Source organism: Artibeus jamaicensis, unplaced genomic scaffold (genome assembly GCF_021234435.1).
Source record: "Artibeus jamaicensis isolate MK-2021 breed Jamaican fruit bat unplaced genomic scaffold, CSHL_Jam_final scaffold_1031, whole genome shotgun sequence".
In the NCBI taxonomy this organism is placed as follows: domain Eukaryota; kingdom Metazoa; phylum Chordata; class Mammalia; order Chiroptera; family Phyllostomidae; genus Artibeus; species Artibeus jamaicensis.
The window spans coordinates 372,242-387,318 of NW_026522026.1; positions in this window are offsets into that span (position 1 = coordinate 372,242).

A 15,077-nucleotide genomic window follows, 5' to 3' on the forward strand; every position below is an offset into this window, starting at 1 on the left:
CCCCCACCATTCTTCCCACCCCAGCCATCCCACTCCCAACTCTTGATCCTGCCCCTTGTTGATTTTGTCCATGTGTTCATTAGAATGCTCTACCAAATGAAGATTATGATAAAACATAAAAATGACACTTAAATGTATATCTGAACATTTCTTGTTTAAAAATTTTTAAGAATTTATTTATTTATTTCTGTAGAGAGGAGAAGGGAGTGAGAAAGAGAGGGAGAGACATGTTAATGTGTAGTTGCCTCTACTGTGTTCCTGGCTGGGGATCTGGCCCACCACCCAGGCATCTGCCCCCAACTAGGAACCAGACTGGTGACGTTATGGTTCGAAGCCCATGCTCAATCCACTGAGCTACCCCAACCAGGACTATATATGAACATTTCTATCTGCAATATAATTTATATACCTTCTCATTTAATCCAGTCCTATTTTATTATATGTATTCTAGATAAGAAAATTGTACTTTAAGAAGCTTAAGCAATCTCCAAGTTCATGTAAAATTTGTGCATGAACATTAACCTTCCTTTCTGATATTTCCTATTTTTGGCTTGCATTCACTAATGCCTAGAATTTATTCTTTCTTCTGCTCTTCTTTAAATTCTGGGAGATTTTAAGGACTTATCTGTTTTTCTTCCCCATTACCTTCTTTTTGTCAAAGGGTGCTGTCCTTTGCCTGCTTCTCTTGCAACTCTACAAGAATATAACACAAGCTGGTTTTTCAGTTAAATAAATAAACATCGTGGATTACTTCATATACTGCAGAGCACAATTTCATTTTAGGAAAAGTGAAAGAGGAAGAGCAGGAACGGAAGGAGAAAGTGAAGAAAAGTGAGAAAAAAATAACAGGGAAGAAGATGAGATGTTAAATCCAGCATAAATATCATCATAAATACCCATTCAGACACTACATATTAATGACACCAATTTAAAGCCACATTTGTGTTGTGCCAGTCAATCTTTATTGACTGTTCTCTTGAATGAAAGACCATGGCATTTTCATACAGTGTGGTGTCTCCTTATGATGAACATGATACCTATATTACTTAATTCTACAATAACAGCACAATTTCTGGCCCATCAATATTCTCAGTCAACCTGTTCCTGCAGGATAAAACCATGAGAAGAGTATAAAGATACTCCTGTGTTTAGAGTCCAATGTTCTTGATTCCTTCTGTCACATATAATCCCCACACTTCCTGACATTTTGAAGCAGAAAATGATGTGTGAAATAATGCCTATACTTTTGTGTCCCTACCTGAAATATGGAGAATTTCAATTAAATGTAAGTTTAAATTCCGTGTCTTATTATTTGTCTTTTTTTATTACCTTGGCAGTTTCTTTTTCTTTTCTTTTATGATTTTGCTGCTTGGTAGTGCCTTTGAATCACTAGTTCACATATTTTCCAGTAGCCTGTGAATAACATCCACCTGTTAGAATACTGCCTTTTAACATGGCTTGAGAGAAATCACCGAAGGACTAAATGAATGAAGAAAGAAGGTGCAGTAAGTAAGTAATGAAGAGAGGAATCAAGAGGAAGGAAAGAAGAACTCCATTTGATATTTTCAAAATGGTTAAAGCAGGATTTCTGTTTAAAATATAAAACTTATGTTAATACTTATTGAACCTTGTATAACTCTTTTCCATTACAAATATACTATAGATTAGATTTGTTTTACATTGAGAATCAACCATATACCTAAAAGGAATAGAAATCAATAGAAAATCAGAATGATTGAATTGAATTGGACTTTATGGGCCTTAGTAAAACATTTATAATGTTTAGTTTTCCATTCAGAGAATAAGAATAATTTCCAATGCATTTATCCAAACATAGTGGAGAAGATAGATTTAATAAATATTTCCTTAAAACATCTGCTACAAAAGTATAGCTTAAGTTTTATTTATAGGGTCAGGCCTGTGGGCACATAATATAATTATGAGTTAACTATGGGGATCTGAAAATTTATGGTCAACAATGAATCACCTGGAGATATTCAGAACATTAGATTCCTGCTGCACCTTCTAGATTCTGACACAAATGCCTGGAAAGAGAGCCTATGAACGTTCATTTCCAACAAGATCTCTGATGATGCTGACTCTGATGGTCACATGTACTACATTTTGAGTAACAATGGACTAGGACATAAAACACACCTAAACTTTAAAAGTAGTATTTGGGGGGTTATATTTAATTTTGAGTATATTACATTATCCAACCAGTAGCAAAGAGGTGAATTTTACACAAATTCCCCTAGGGACTAAGTGAACACTAATTGTTCCTGCTATGTATTTAACACATGGCTTCCAGTGAGGAACACAAAGCCCTAAAGACTCAAAGGAAGTGAAATCAATACCTAAACATATACATCAAGTTCCCATGTGAGACATACAATACTGAGCTTCTGTGGTCATTACACTTTAAAAATAAGAACTCTTTCATTGTATTCTAATGGAGTACTGTATTTTTTCAAACATTTGAATATAATTTAAATACAGCTCTGGCTTGTGTGGTGCCTCAGTGCATTGAATGCCAGCCTGCAAACCTAAGGGTCATTACTTCAGTTCCCTGTCAGGGCACATGCCAGGACTGCAGGCCAAGTCTCCAGCAGGGGCCATGTGAGAGGCAACTACACATTAATGTTTCTCTCCCTTTATTTCTCCCTCCCTTTCCCTCTCTCTAAAAATGAAAAAATAATATCTCCAAATATTTTCCAAAAAAATTTAAAGTACACTAAATTCAGTGGAATAAGGATACATTATGATAATTTTAGGAGATGCATTTGATTTAAATGCCTTCAATTTTATTTTGCCATTTGTCACCGTATATTAGAGACCCAGTAAATTTTTAAAAGATGGCATCTTTTGGGGAATAGAGTTTTTCCATCTTGGACATGCATTTGTTGAAATAGGATAGATAGTGTTCTACAGAACACTTCTACCATTTTGTCACCTCTATGCTTACTTTAGCATACTTTTCTCTGTCATATTCACGCATACCTAGACAAACACTGGGATTAAAATATGACGGGTAAAATATTTTCCTGGTGGCTCTGCTTCACAATCATCTATTGTAAAGTATGAGTTTATTCTTTGTACCTGCCAAGACAGATAATTGGCATTACTTTTAGTTCTACAATATGATCTCATAATTGACATAATTTAGAAAAACAAATGCAGAATTTTAGTGTATATAAATACATCAGTCTTCTAGAAAAGAACATCAGAAGAAAGGGCTTCGCCATTTCAGCTTCTTGAAATTTTGTGTCTCATCTTGGGTAAAGGTAATGTATTCACTGAGAACCTGATATGATGTCTTATTCTAATTTTTGTTTGCTCAAATGACTCTTAAATTATTTTTAATTGTTTATAATTTATTGATAACTTTTCTTAAAGAAAATTAAAGAAACAATAATCCTTTGTCAGGATCTGAAGGTGAGGACAGGGTCATAATGCTCTGCATTGACAGTGACGCTGCACCAAATGAATGAGGAGCAAGTGGGAGCTCCGCTCAGTGGTCTCTGCTGGTGACAGAACCCAGGTGTCCTTAAATTTTCTTGACTAAATACAAAATATCTACTATTTGATTATTTGTTTTATTTTGAAGTTAAATTTCATGGTTACATTTTATAAGAAATGATCATTAGAATAGCACAAGCTCTCCTTTGCAAATGTGGGTATTATTCTAAAGGTTTAATTAACCTTCATCAAAGTTACTGAAGTACCACCACTAACTGATTTTATTTACCTTTTCTTCATCCTTTCTATCAATAAAATAGTTTCTATCTGCATTATTAACTCTGTATAACATTAATTTATTTATTTTCTTTAATTTATATCCATTTCATTTGCGATTTGGTTAAAAACATGTTTTTATACTGTCAAACTTCAAAATTGGTTTCTTCAGATAACATTCTTTTAAAGATCTTAAAATTTCCATCTGGCTTTCTGTTTATCTGTAGAAAGTGAGTTTCTGTGAATTATCCTTAATCCTCTACTTCCAACCAATTTAATGTATGAATAGCACTAAAAGCTGCATCCCTCTTTCTATCATAACACAAGTGAATATTTGGAAAATAGCAGATAATAAAAAATTTTTCCAAGAAATACATATATTTCAATTTGTCCAATGACACAGTCGTGAATTTCTACAAATGCAGCAATATCAGCAGGTTAGGGAATAGAAAAATAATATCAGTCAAAAAAATCTCTTTCTTATGTTAGACATTTAAACTTATTAGGCAGAAGAAAATTTACCCTATCTCAGAAAAAAAAGTCGTTCTATTTTTCTATCAAAGCTGATGGCCAAAATGATGAAGAAGAAAAGGGATTTCATCAATTATTTACCTTTAGAGTTCACAAAGGGTTTTTATTTAAAAATCTATAACTAAGAAATAGTCTTATTTATCTAATATAACATCAATAGAACTTAGTCCATTTGTATCCACTGATTAAAAAAACATATCAAAGAGTTCCAGAGGAGTAATTTCACTGATAAAGATAATTTGAAGATTAAATCAATTTCTCAAAGTATTTTCAAATATTTTCCCCGAAATTCTTTATAATTCTGTTGTACTGTATCCATTATCTTTCATGTTCTAATACTAGGGTTATACCAACTCCACAATTCTCAAGTCAGGAACTTGACTGATTCTCTGTCTGTATTACAAAACCAGCCCCTGTTGCTTATAATTCTAACTTCTGAATATTTCTTTAAATTCTGCCTTTACCAATACCCCATACATCCTAGGTAAATCCCTACAATTTCAGAGCAACCTACATGATCAGCCTGTCTTCATTTTTGTTCTTCTTACCTGGTGAATGGGTTCATTTTCTACATGCTATCTTCACTCTCAGTTTTGTTTATTTGAAGCTTCCCCAAACAATGCCTTATCTATTGTACTGGTTGGCCATATAGTCCATTTACTATTTTCAGTTTAACAAAAAAAGGACATTTTATTTTCATTTTGACCAGTAATTTATTGATTTGGATATTTTGAGTATGTAGGATGTCTTCTGCCTCTAGTGGGTGGAGGACAGGGTTGGTGCTAAACATCCTCCAATGCATACCAGCAAGAAAGAATTAGTTGGCCAAAATGTCAAAAGTACCAAGAAACTTTGCAAATCACTTTTGACAAGTTCAATCTGTCACAGCACCTCCTGTATATACTGCACAAATCTTTCATGTTTCGGTTTTATTATCTTCTTGAAATAATAAAGCATAATATGCTGAAAATATTGTTTTTCTTCCATCTTCACTATTAAAATGGCTACACAAAAATTCACCAATTTTGGTAAGTTTTTTTAAAAGGCATTGTGATATGACAACTGTCCCAATACAATCTAACAAAATTGATTCAAATGAAGTAAAAGACAACTAAGCACTACTAAAGCCATCATATGGAAAAAAACTAAACAAATTTTTTGACCAACCCAATTTATAACTTTACACAAGTTTAACCTTTGTTCTTTACTTCATTATCTCTTTCCTGTCTTGTTCAGTTTCAGATATTCTTTTTCTCTGTTTTCATGATCCTTCAGTAACTGTATAGCACAACAATGTCCCCTACTTGTCTCTGAGTTCCATGATGTAATGCAATGGGTTTGAATACTCTGTACCTGTAGCCAGTTTCACAAATCTGCAGATCATACTCTGATCATTTGATCAGATGATTTTAAAGCACAGGAATGAATGTATTACTGACTTGTCACATGTACTTTCACAGGACTCAGCCAAATATGAAGATCCTTGCCTTGGCCTTCATCATGGCTCTCATGTTTGCCATGATTGTAAGTATAGCGGAAAATGTTGAAGGATATGTTTTCAATAATTATTCAGAGACTGTTTCTATTTTCTTGTACTATGAACCATGTTTCCATTCCCTAAACATGGCTTTGAAATTCTAAAATTTTGAATGAACATTTTCTTTGAATTACCTTACATCAGTTCTTGAAGGACTTAAGATTATTCTTAGGTGCCCACACACAGTCACTATTGCAACTGACTAGAACTGCACACACAGAGAAGTTCAAGTGAGAAAAAATGAAAATCCAAGAACAGAGAAAATATAATCATAACACCAGATACCATTTCTAATCAAAAACTGAAAGGAACTGGTATGAGAATGCAGCATATAAAGTATAGCCAACCCCCAGCTCCTCATTCATGTTAAAGATGTTTCTAACCTTAAAACAGATAGGTTAGGGTTTCACTTACCTGATACTTTGCCTCCATTTGTTTAATCATAATTGTGGCAGCTAAGTGCCTTTTGACATTCAATCTTAAATTATGAAACTGAGATGTTCACTCTTGTTTTCTTTTTCTATTGCAAGGGAGCTGATTTTGATTCAGATGAAGAGGTAAGACTTTTTTTTTTTAGAAAACTTAATAATTAAACATGGAAAACAATTTTAATTGCTCTTTATTTTAACAGAGACATCGTCTCTATATAAAGAAATACAATGAATTCTTAAAGAGAGTAAGTATTCTCTACTTGTGATATAATGACATACATCTTTTTCTTTGTGTATTCATGCTATTACCAGAGTCAAAGCTTATCTCGAACACATGATTCTTGAGAGGGGAAATAAAGTAATTTGCCTATGGTGTACTGGTCAAGGACCCACAGGGTGTGTACCGGTAGCATTTAGATAGAGACTTCTAAGGCTACCCTGAATAAGCCAAGAGATTTCACAAAATGTAAGTATTTTTGGTAAATACTTGCCTTGGCCTAAAGAACAATTGAAATTCTAGATCTACAAAATATAATACATGCCTAGTGGAGCAAAGAGACTACTAAAAACACAGAAGATGTGGTATGTTTTCACCGATTTGATTCTTGTGGAGGATGCTGAATTCATCAGGTTAGGTTATTATCATATTAAAAAAGATAGGAAATATCATTTACCTAGCATTTTAAAAGAAATATATTCTTGATCATATAACTTTCATATTCCATATCAATATAATAAGGTTCCAAAATTCTTTCTAATACAGTAAATGGATGAATTCTACATGGTACCAAATTAAAAGATCAAAAGGGATAAATGAAAGATAATGAAATGAATGGAACTGAATATTTTAAAAAGTAGGAGTTTTAAGAGAGAGCAAGGTCATTATAGGTCAATAGTGAGAAGTAGCAACTCCAGGAAACCCGAAATTAACAAATACTTTCTCCTTGGAAAATTCAAGGATGGGCAAGTAGGAGCTCTGAGGTAATGTTTTAAAATCATTTAAAATTGTATGAGTAGTTGTCCGTAATCAGTGGATTCACCCATATTATAAAGAATAGAATTGTCAACAAACAGTATAGCTGCACATGAATTACTATTTATCTCTTCCTTTAATCATTTTTTAACAAAGTGTAAGCCTGATAAAAATTTGAAAAATCAAACATGTAAATTATCTAGGAGGGTCTATGTTTTAACACTCAATTTCTCATTGAAATTACTGTGAAATATTTACACTGTCATTGTCTCAATTCTCTGCCATTGTCTCTTCAGGGAGGGCATGACCCATATCCATCTCAATCAAACTCACAGGAATATCCAGAGCCTATTCTATATAGAAGAAAGTAATAAGCACGGGATGGATTCTAGAGGTAAGCTACAACTAATAACATTGAAAACTATGTTCATCTCTTATTTTATTTATTATTAATTTTAAATCCTCACTACAGAATATGTTTTTATTGATTTTAGAAAAAGTGGGAGGGATAAAGAGAGAGAGAAACTTTAATGTGTGACAGGGAAACATAGAATAGTTGCCTCTCATACCTGCTCTGATTAGGGATCTAACCTGCAACCTAGGTAGGTCCCATGAAAAGAGATGGAACATATAACCATTCTAATGCAAAGAATGGTTCACCAACTGAGCCACCCAGCCAAGTATCTGGTTACATTTTTAGTTCTCCAAAATTTCAGTGGTGATACTTAAAACAAGAATAAACCAAACCAAGCTAGCCAACCAAAGCAGAACAGCTGAAGCAACATAAGCAGGTGTAGCTCTCCTAAAGTGCATTAATTCATCTAAAAGTTTCTAAGAGAGACTTCTGCCAAGATGGAGGCATAGGTGGAGACCTCGGGCTTTCTCCCACAACCAAGTTGAAGACAACAAAATATTAGCAACAGAAAACACAGCCAGAACACAGAAAATGGAACTTTTCGGAAGTCTGATAACAACAAATTCTTCAGCCTGACCAGTAAGAGAGGCGAAGCCAGCAGCTGGCGGAGCGGGGTTGCATAGGAAAAATCAGTCAGACAGACTCAGGCACGCGGATCCTAGGTGTGGGGTTGCAACTGGCGACCCAGTGAGCGACTCAGTGAGCCACCCAGTGAAGACCTGCGTACCCAGAGAGGGTGCAGTGCGGCAGGTTCACTGTGGTCCCGCATTCCTGCACAGATAGACCAACAAGACGAGAGAGTGGACAGTGAGACAACGGGACCAAGCAGTCCACAGTGGTGAGAGGCAACAGAGGGGGCCACCATTTTTCTGCTCTGACCCCGCCCCCACATACAGTGTCACAACCCAGCTAACTGGGCGGCCCTGCCCTGGTAAACACCTAAGCTCTGCTCCTCATAATTAACGGGTGCGAACAGACCAAAAATGGCTCAAGAGGATCTCAAAGCCCCAGAGCCCATAAATCTAAGCGACGAAGAAACAGCAAAAATTTCAGATGCACAGTTCAAAACACTGGTGATCAGGATGCTCACAGAACTGGTTGATTATAGTCACAAATTGGAGGAACATATGAAGGCTAAACTAATTGAAATGAAGGGTATTACACAGGAAACCAATACTGATGAAGAGGAAACTGGGACTCAAATCAAGGGAGTGAACCAGAAGGAAGAAAATAATGGCCAAACAGGAAAATATGAAGAAACAAGAATTCAAAAAAATGAGAAGAGACTTAGGAACCTCCAGGAAATCTTTAAGTGCTCCAACATCCAAATTATAGGGGTACCAGAAGGGGGAAAGGAACAGCCACCAGTGGAAAACTTATTTGAACAAATAATACAGGAGAATTTCCCCAATCTGGCAAAGGAAATAGACTTCAAGAAATCCAGGAAGCTCAAAGAGTCCCAAAGAAGTTGGACCCAAGAAGAAACACACCAGTTTCATGACCTTAAACTATTCCTAATCTTTTCTAAACTGCTTTTTAATCATGGGCAAACAGGCAGTATAATAATAGGTGACCACTTCATAAAATCGGGGAGACTATTGAGAGACATATTCCATCAATGCCCATGATTAGAGTTGTATGTAACTGTGACTTCGTGATGCTCTGCCACTAAATCTGTGCCTGGGCATCTTTCTAAAGTGTCATTTTTGGAATAGCAGCACACATGCCACCTGGAAACTTGTCAGAAATTTAGAGTCTGAAGCCAACCCAGAGCTATTCAATCAGAATCTGTATTTTAAATAAGGTCCCCAATGGAATCAAACCATAGGACCATTTGAGCCACTTTGCCTTGGCACTGTGGTGAGCATTAAGGATGGGGACACTGCTCCAATATAAAATCCAGGAAAGTTTAAATATCTCTAGAGAATAGAGCAGTACTATAATTCAAAGTTGACATACTGCTGGCAAATTTCAATTAGTTTTGAATGCACATGGATAATATTTTTAAAAGAATTCCCATTATTGACAGGGCAAAGAGTCTGAATTTACTCCCCAGGCATTAGGTAATAGGTGATTATAATTGATCAAGGAAGAATATATTAAGAATATCATGTGAGAGACACAAATATAAAAGAAATGTGTATGATGTATTTAAGGAAAGGGGCAGGGGACTTGAGATAGGCTTATGATGGAAAGACTTAAAAGTAATAGGAGAAAGGCTATGAAAAGGCACCATCAGATCTGAAGATGAATTCAGTGGAAGATGAAACCAGGGAAGGAGGGGAAGAAAAGGAAATGGAGCCCTGGCTGGTGTGGCTCAATGGATTGAGCATTCACCTGAAAACCAAAGTTCACTAGTTTGATTCCCAATCAGGGCACATGCCTGAATTGTAAGCCAAGTCATGACCCCAGTGTGTGGCAAACAAGAAGCAAGCACACATTGCTATTTCTCTCCCCTCTCTCTCTCCTACCTTCCTCTCTCTTTAAAAATTAATAAATAAATTATTTTACAAAAAGAAAGGGATGTAAGTTCTCAGAAGTGGACTAGGGCATAAAAATGCTCAGCAAATGTGCCTCTCAGAAAAGATCCAATGTTATCCTGTGGTTTCTGTCTGTTTGGGGAGGTGGGGAGGGTTCTCTTTTTGTGTTTTAGTTTTGAGGGAATTTTGCTTAGTGCCTCTGTGACTAGGTTTAAATTATCGAATGTTAAAAATATGTTTAATTTGAAATTGAATAGCATACAAATTAAAAAAGGCAAGGGATCTAAATGCAGAACTGAACCTCATGTGAGAAGTGACAAGTGAAAACAAAAATGATAGAAATTTATTTAATAAATTTTTCATTATTTGTTCAGTGTTTCTTAAGACCCTGAGATAGGGTCTTGGACCTGAGATAGGTCCAAGGAAAAGTCATAGCCTGTTATATAATTAGTTTGGTGGTGACAATTAAAGATTTAAAGACATGGAAATAAGAAATTCTTTAAGTGTTGATTTCTGGGCTCTCTGTTCTGTTCCTTTGGTCTATGTGCCTGTTTTTATGCCAGTACCAGGCTGTTTTGATTACAGTGGCCTTGTAATACAGTTTGATATCAGGTATTGTGATCCCTCCTACTTCTTTTTTCTCAAAAGTGCAGCTGCTATTCGGGGTTGTTTATGGTTCCATATAAATTTTTGAAGTGTTTGTTCTATGTCTGTGAAATATGCCATTGGTACTTTAATAGGTATTGCATTGGATCTGTATATTGCTTTGGGTAGTATGGACATTTTGATGATGTTAATTCTTCCAATCCATGAACAAGGTATCTGTTTCCATTTGTTTGTGTCTTCCCTGATATCTTTCTTCAGTGCTGTGTAGTTTTCTGCATACAGGTCTTTCACCTCTTTGGTTAGGTTTATTCCCAGATATTTCATTTTTCTTTTTGCTATATCGAATGGGTTTTTTTTCTTGATTTCTGCTTCTGCCGATTCATTGTTAGTATACAAAAATGCCTTTGATTTCTGGATATTGACTTTGTATCCTGCCGTTTTGCCAAACTCATTAATTAGTTCGAGCAGTTTTTTGGTAGAGTCTATAGGATTTTCCATGTACACTATCATGTCATGTGCAAACAATGACAATTTTGTTTCCTCCTTTCCTATTTGGATGCCTTTCATTTCCTTTTCTGGCCTAATCACTGTGTCCAAAACTTCCAAATCAACCCAACTCTCTACAGTCAGTTAATATTCGACAAAGGGGGCAGTAACATAAAATGGAGTAAAGATAGTCTCTTCAACACATGGTGTTGGGAGAACCATGCAAAAAAATGAAACTTGAGCACAAACTTACACCATACATCAAAATAAATTCAAGGTGGATAAAAGACTTAAATATAAGCCGTGACACCATTAAAGTCCTAGAGGAGAACATTGGCAAGAAAATCTCACATATTTCACGCAGCAACATTTTTACTGATATGTCCTCTAGAGCAAGGAATATAAAGAAAAGAATAAACAAATGGGATCTCATCAAATTAAAAGCTTCTGCATGGCTAAAGAAAACAGTATTAAATTAAAAAGACAACAAACTGTATGGGAAAACATATTTGCCAAAGATACCTCAGACAAGGGTTTAATCTCCAAAATATACAAAGAACTTACACCACCCCACTCTAAGAAGACATCTAACCCAATTAAAATGGGAAAAGGATTCGAACAGACACTTCTCCAAGGAGGACATACAGAAGATCCAGAGATACATGAAGAGACGCTCAATATCGTTAGCTATCAGAGAGATGCAAATTAAAACCACAATGAGATACCACTTTATACTGGTCAGGATGGCTATCATAAACATAGCAACAAACAACAAATGTTGGAGAGGTTGTGGGGAAAAGGGGTCCTTAGTTCATTGTTGTTGGGATTGCAGACTGGTACAACCATTATGGAAAAGAGTATGGAATTTTCTCAGAAAAATAAAAATCAACCTGCCTTTTGACCCAGCAATTCCACTGCTAGGATTATACCCTAAGAATCCTAAAACATCAATTTCAAAGAAACTATGCACCACAATGTTCATAGCAGCACAATTTACAATAGCCAAGAGTTGGAAGCAACCTAGGTGCCCATCAGTAAATGAATGGATCAAAAAATGGTGGTACGTATACACAATGGAATACTATGCAGCAGAGAGAAAGAAGGAGCTACTACCCTTTTGCAACAACATGGATGGAACTGGAAAGCATTATGCTGAGTGAAATAGGCTAGGTATTAAAAAACAAATGCCATATAATCTTACCTTTAACAGGAAGCTAAACAACAAAACAAATAAGCAAGCAGAATAAAAACAAAGACTGAAATAGAGAACAAGGGGAATGTGACCAGAGGGGAGTGGGAAGGGAATTTAAGGGGGAAAAGGGGAGGGATTTGGAGGAACAAATATGAGGGACACAGGGACTAGAACTAAGGGGGTGGAAATGGGAGGGAGGTGGGGAGCACGGAGCGAGCGGGGGCTGGGATGGGAGAAATAGACAAAAAAAAACTGTACTTGAAAAATAATTAAATAGAAAATTATGAAGAAAAAAAGAAATTCTTTAAGTGACTGGAAAGAAACATTTGGAAATAAAGCTGTTCCTTGTGATATTATTTGAGGAAATAGGGGTTCAGCTGACATATGTATTCATTCAGTCACAAGACACTTCTTCTGGGCCTCACTGAGAGCAAGCAGTCACATACCACTGGGATACAAACACCATTGGGCCAGGGTCTCTGCAGTTGCAGCTTATTACCTATTACAAAGATGGATATCACAGCTAGACATCAGCAGTCAGAATACCATTTGACAAAGCAGTGGTGTGATGGCTTTGATTGCTGTGTTCTTGAGGCATATTACACAAGCAGGATTCTGGCCAGAGGGTGACGGGGAGTACTGACAGACCATCAGGAATTTCATTGGGAAACTATCGCAGTTACTTAAGGTGAAAAATAAGAGCTAGAACCAAAAAAGGAGTAGAGGTACCAGCCATTAATTGTATAGCAGAGTCTGAGTGCATAACTACTTTAGGTAATTTTAGTAAATCTTTTCCATGTGAAAGATTTTAACTGAGATATGGTTTGTGTCAAGGATCCTCTGTCATGTCAAGGAATTACTTACACAAACACAGACAAGACTTTATTCGGAAAAAAAGAACATGGTCATGGACAGAATGCTCAAATCTCAGAAATCTTGAAGCATTTCAAAATCTAACAGAAAAGCCTTTTCTAAAAGGGTGCACAGAGGTATGCAAAGATTAGCACTAGCTTTTAAAGCAAAGGTGGGCAAGCATGTAAATAAGCAGTAGGAAGTAGGGTCCCCTGTGGTCAATCAATTCTTAGGATAAGTTGATAAAAAAGGGCATGTTCTATTTTTAGTTCTTTTTCAAGCTTTAGAACAAGCAGAAATGAGAGGCCCAGAAGAGCCTGACTATCATTTGGTGGAGACCAAGAAAACGGTAACAAAAAGGCAATTGTGAACACTTGGTCAGTCACAGAGGACCCAATCTAGACATAATTGAAAACCAGGAAAGCATAATGGTATCAGCAATGACTTAGTCTATAGTTTAATGAAAAGAATGTTTTTCTTTTTCCACAGCCTTGGTCAGAAGTCTTCTTTGCTCTCTACTGGTGACCATTCATTCTTCTTATTGGAGAACGACTTCCCATTCTAGCAAGATATTATCAGTCTGCATACAATAAATGCATCTGAAGTGCCTTGGAAAGCATATTGTGTGAAACAATTCCAAAAGTAGAGCACGACTTGTATTCTCTCATGTACTAGATTGGGACTTAAAAATGTAACCCATCAATAAACTTTCTGTGTACAAATTCCACCTGTAATAAAAAGTCAATCAAATCATGTTAGATGAAAAACACACACCCAAGATCCATATTCTAACAGTAGTGCTGATAATCTCTTCACTGTTTGATTGTTTTCTATTTTGTTCTCTGTATTGAAGTATAATACAATTAAACAAAAATTTTTTTCCTGAAAAAATAAATCGATCTATGAAGCATATACTGGATGTACATTGTTTTAATTTCCTAATACTGATGAAACAAAGCACAAAGTCTTTTGGCAAAAAAAAAAGAACAGCAGAGAAGCAACAGCATTTTGTGATAGTTGTAGGGAGCAATTCAACTTTGCATTTTCTCTTTCTCTGGCATTTTTGACCATCCTTGACAACCCTTGTTTTGTCAGTGCATCACTGAGTCTCTGTCTCTGTAGTCAAAAAACTGCTGTCTCTCTCTGTGCCTCTTCTTATAAATGATTAGTCATATTTAATTGAGGATGCACAGTTTACTCCTGGATAACCAGGTCTTAACTAATTACATCTGCAATTTCCCATATTTCCAAGTGATATCACATTCTGCGATAGGAGAGTTAGGCCTTGAACTTATCTCAGGTAAGGATGCAACTGAATGCACAGTACCTGTGTGTCTCTTGATTTTCATTAACATTTCTATATTTTATTGAATATACCATAACAGTTGTCCCAATTTGTCCTTCTTCGGCCCCCTCCATCTTGATACCACCCTCTTCCTTCTGCAACCGTCCCCTTAGTTCATATATATAGATCAAGCATGTAAGTTCTTTGGCTTCTCCATTTCCTATACTGTTCTTGGCAAATCCCTGTCTATTCATTATCTACCAATTTGTACTTCTTCATCCCTGCACTTTTTACCTCATTCTCCTCCTTTCCCCTCCCAAATAGTGACCCTCCAAATAGTCTCTATATCTATGATTATTTCTATTGTGATTGTTTGCTTAGTTTGCTTTTATAGTGGTGAATTAATTGTCATTTTAATGCTTATACATCAATCTTCTTTTTCTGAAACAATTCTTTATAACGTTTCATATAATAATGATTTGCTGATGGTGAACTCCTTTAGCATTACCTTATTGGGAAGTACTTTGTCTTCCCTTCCATTCTAAATGATAGCT